Source organism: Octodon degus, unplaced genomic scaffold (assembly GCF_000260255.1).
Source record: "Octodon degus isolate 3935 unplaced genomic scaffold, OctDeg1.0 scaffold00286, whole genome shotgun sequence".
NCBI classification, from domain to species: domain Eukaryota; kingdom Metazoa; phylum Chordata; class Mammalia; order Rodentia; family Octodontidae; genus Octodon; species Octodon degus.
Genome location: NW_004524862.1, coordinates 181,293 through 186,583, shown reverse-complemented (window position 1 = coordinate 186,583; position 5,291 = coordinate 181,293).

Sequence of the window (5,291 nt, the reverse complement as noted above, 5' to 3'; positions counted from 1 at the left end):
ATCAAATAAATGAATGAACAAACTGGCCACTACATAGTGGTCAGGGGAAAAATATAAGACGAAGAGATGACAGTCATAAATATATATGCACCAAATACAGCACTACCCAACTATATAAGAAAAATCTTCATGGATTCAGAGGATCATCAATAGCTACTTTGAAAATATTTACTCTAAAAGAATTGAAGACACAAAAAAAATGGACAGATCCTTAGATAAGTACAAATTACCAAAACTCAATCAAGAAGACATAAGAATGCTGCATAAACCAATATCAGCTAATGAAATTTAAAATACAATAAAAAAAAACTTACACAAACAAAAACCCAGCTGAATTCTATAAGAATTAGGGCTGGCAAGACAGCTCAGTGGACTAAGCACCTGCTTAGGCAAGTGCAGGGATTGCTGTTCAATCCCTGGTACCACATACGGTGCCAGTCCCACCCATGGGTGCACTGAGCTGGCAATGGAGTCCAGGTGTGGTGGTGCATGCCTGCAATCCCAGCTACTAGGAAAGCTGAAGACAGGAGGATCACTACAGGTCTGAATTGCATAGTGAGACCCTGTGCAAAAAAAAAAAAAAAAAGCAAGAAAACAAAAAGAAAAAGAAATTTACAGAAAATATAATCCCAATATTCCTCAAACTCTTCAATGAAATTGAAAAGGAAGCAATCCTCCCAAAATCATTCATGGAGGCAAGTATTATACTGATACCAAAACCCAAGAAAGATTCAACCAAAAAAGAGAACTACAGGCCAATGTCCCTCATGAACATAGATGCAAAAAGCCTCAGTAAAATCCTAGCAAATAGCATACAGCAAGTCATCAAGAAGATTTTACACCATGACCAAGTAGGATTCATCCCAGGGATGCAAAGATGGTTCAACATACTCAAATCTATAAATGTAATACACTGTATCAATAGACCAAATCCAAAAATCACATGATCATCTTAATTGATGCAGAAAAGGCTTTTCAGAAAGTCCAACACTCATTCATGATCAAAGCCCTACAAAAAATTAGAATAGGTGGCCTCTACCTCAATCTGATAAAAGCCATCTATGACAATCCAATAACCAACATCATTCTAAATGGGGAAAAACTGAAATCTTTTATTCTCAGATCTGGTACAAGACAAGGGTGTCCTCTATCACCACTCTTATTCAGTATAGTTCTAGAATCATTAGCTGGAGCCACTAGACAAGAGAGGAAAATAAAAGGAATAAGAATAGATGAAGAAGAAGAAGTGAAACCATCAATAACTGCAGATGACATGATACTCTACTTAGAAAACCCAAAAAAATTCCATCAAGAAACTCCTAGAATTAATAAACAAATTTAGTAGCATAGCAGGTTACAAAGTCAACACTCAATAATCAATAGCATTCCCCTACCTAGATAAAAAAAACCACACTGAGAGAGAAATTAAAGAAACAATACTCTTTCCAATAGCATCCCCAAAAATGAAATACCTAGGAATTAATCTAATGAAGTAAAAGATCTTTTCAATGAAAATTACAGTAGTCTTAAAAAGGAGATCAAAGATTTCAGAAAATGGAAAGACATTCCTCACTCCTGAATAGGAAGAACCAACACTGTGAAAATGATAATACTCCCAAAATTGTTATACAGATTTAATGCAATTCTCATCAAAATACCACCAACATACCTCACAGATGTAGAGAAATCATTCCCTAAAATTTATTTGGAACCAGAAAAGACCTAGAACAGCAAAAGCAATCCTGGGCAACAAAGGCAAGGCAGGAGGCACTACAATCCCTTACTTGAAATTATACTCCAAAACTACTGTAATAAAATTGGATTGGTATTGGCAAAACAAATAGATCTGAGGATCAATGAAACAGATTAGAAGATGTAGATAGAACTGGAAACACACTCAGCCATCTCAGCTTTGACAAAGGGGCCAAACATGGTCACTGGAAGAAAAATAGCCTATTTAACAAATGGTGATGGAAAAACTGACTCTCCACATGCCAAAAACTAAAACTAGATCAGGGTCTATCACCATGCAGTAAACTAAAGTAAAAATGGATTAAAAAGCTAAACATTAAAATGGAAACACTAAATCTACTAGAAGAAACAGTAGGTGGAAATCTTGACATAGGAGTAGGCAAACATTTCATGAACAAAAATCAAAATGCATGGGAAATTGAAAAAATTAACAACTGGGACCTCCTCTTACTGAGAAGTTTCTGCATGTCAAAAGAAATTACCAATAGAGTGAAAAGACAACCCACAAATTTGGTAAAAATCTTAAGCAACAATCATTCAGACAAAGGTCTTTTATCTAGAACATATAAAGAACTAAAAATAATTAGGGCCTCAAAATTTAAAGACCCAATCCAAAAAATGGGTATATGAGATGAATACACACTTCTCACAGGAAGAAACACAAGAGGCAAATTAATATCTGAAAAAATGCTCCACATCACTAGCCATTCAAGAAATTCAAATTAAAACAACATGGAGGTACCATCTCACCCCAGAAAGAATGGCTATCATAAAGAAATAAATTAACAACAAATGCTGGAGAGGCTGCAGGGGCAAAGGAACACTTCTCCACTGCTGGTGGGAATACGGACTGGTACAAGCATTATGGAACTCAGTGTGGAGACTCCTCAAAAAATTAGGACTGGAAATCTTATTCAACCCAGGTATTCCCCTTCTGGGAATCCTCCCAAAAGAACTGAAATCATTATATCATAGTGACATACATACACCTATGTTTATAGCAGCAAAATTTGTCATAACTGAATCTTGGAAACAACCAAAATGCCCATCACCTGAGCAATACATGAAAAAGATGTGATATTTTCATACAATGTAGCATTACTAAGCTATAAAGAAAGACAAATTTGAAGTCTTCATAGGTAAGTGGATGAAACTTGAGGCTATACTCATAAGTGAAATTAACCAGACACACATGTGTAAATATTGTATAGTCTCCCTACTATAAGAACTCAAAAGAAGAAACAAAACCTGAAAAATATAACAGATACAGTTAATGGAAAGACATAGAACTTAAGGATTAAACAACAAAGAGGAGAGAAAGGAGAAAAGACAGGAAAAATGGTAGGGGCAAAAACATGCAAGTTATACACAAGATGGCTGAGGTGATTATACTAAGAATTTCCATTAGTTTTATGAAAATAGTGATTAATGTGTTGAATTCTCAGTTTGACTCACTCTGTATGCAGATAACTGTAAACTGTGCAACTACCTTGAAGACAGCAATGTATAATACAATAACTATGCTTGAAGTACCTGTCATCTTGGTCTTTTTTTTTTAGAATAGGATTGAACTCAGGCCCTTGCACTTGCCAGGGAAGTGCTTATTCCACTGAGCCATCTCGCCAGCCACATCACTAGCCATATAGCTGGTCTTCTAAATGTGTACCATTTCTAATGTCATATCAATTATTACTATACTAAAGTATTTAGTATTAGTTTACTAATAGTATAGTACTACTATACTAAAATACTAAAATATTTTTTTAGAAAAAGATAATAAAAAAGAGACAAGAACAAAAATTTAAGATTTCTTGAAAGCATGTGGTAATATTCAATCATAGGTCCCATCTTGCATCACTATATCTGTTAATCTGAGCAACAGATTTGATGATAAAAATAGATAATATATCATTCATTGTTAATTGGCTATTCTTGTTTTAAAAATCTGTAACATACATATTGTTGTATGTTACCCTGTTTCTGTATTTGTTTTTGTTTTTCTTGCTTTTGTTTTTACTCTTCAAAATAAATTTTTTTAAAGATAAACTCGAGGCTTTTATGGTTAAATTATGCAGCTAGAGGCCATGCTCATAAGTGAAATAAATCAAACCTGCATGTGTAAACATCACATTGTGTCCTTAGTGTAAGAACCTGAAAGAGAAAATAAAATCTGAAGGGTACAATGGATACTGTGAAAGGGAATGAATATTTTCAAAGGGAAGGGACAACTGGAATACAGAAAAAGCCAGAAGAAAGAAAGAAGAGAAAAAAATATATTTATGTATATAAATACAGGACAGCTTGGATAATTGTACTGCTGATTTCTGCTGGTCTATTGAAAGGACTAGTCACTGCTTAAATTTTTAAAAAAAATTCTTCTCCTTATTAATTTCTTATAACTTTTTAAAAGTAATTTTTATTTATATCTGGTTCTAAACAACTAATTTTAAGACAACATTATGCAATAAAATAATCATTGTTGAATTTGTATTATTTTGTTTAATGAAACTGTATCATTTCTAATTTCTTTACTGTTTTTTATTCTCTTTTAAAAATACATAAAAAATAAAATAAAAAAGAGATGGGGATATAGCTCAGTGGTAGTGTTTTTTGTTCAGTCTCCAGCCAAGACAACAACAAAAAATAACATAGTAAAACATAACAATAGCCAGTCAGATCTATAAAGATGAAAGAAAATGCACCAGAGACAACCTGGGGCAGCTGGATCCTGAATAGACCCAGAGCACAGGCCCAAGTAAGTGAGAGGAACTGGGGCTGCTGAATCCTGAATTGACCCAAAGTGCAGGCCCACTGGATCCTGAATAAACCCAGAGCACAGGTCCGGCAGCATGGAACCCTTCAGCAGAACTCCTTGCAAAGAGGCTAGAGGCATGACCCACCCAGCTGATTCAGAGCAGAACATCTTGCCAGAGTGACACAAAGGGTTCAACTCCAATGGCTGCAGCAGGAAGAAGTGGAGCACAGCAGCCAGACATCAGCCAGATCCAAGCAACACCCACCTGGAGGAATCTGAACTTTGTAGATGTGGACATGGTGCTAAGATAATAACTCTACCTAAGCTCTACACCAAAGGTCAGAAGACAGTGGTATACAAAATGACAAAGAGAAGGAATAAATGCAGTCTCAGGCCCTGAGTCCAACCAGTACAAATGCAGAAGACACTAGCATAGAGGAAACTGGAAATCACATCCCTGAAATCTCTGAAATAACAGCATTGGAAGTAAAGAAACAACTGCACAAAGGTATAGAAGAAATCAGATCAGAAATAATTTCTGAACTAAAAAATGTAGTGATAACTATAATCAAAGAAGTACTAAGTGCTTCTAAGGAATACACTGATAGAAAAATAGAGCAGCATATAAAAATGATGGAACCCCTGAATAAACAATTTAGGCTAGAAATAGAGTGTATGAAACAGATTCAAAGTGATATACAGGTAATTAAAACCTCAATCACAAGCTGGCAATACCATGTGAGTGAAAGTGAAAATAGACTTTCTGACCTTAAAGACACCATTG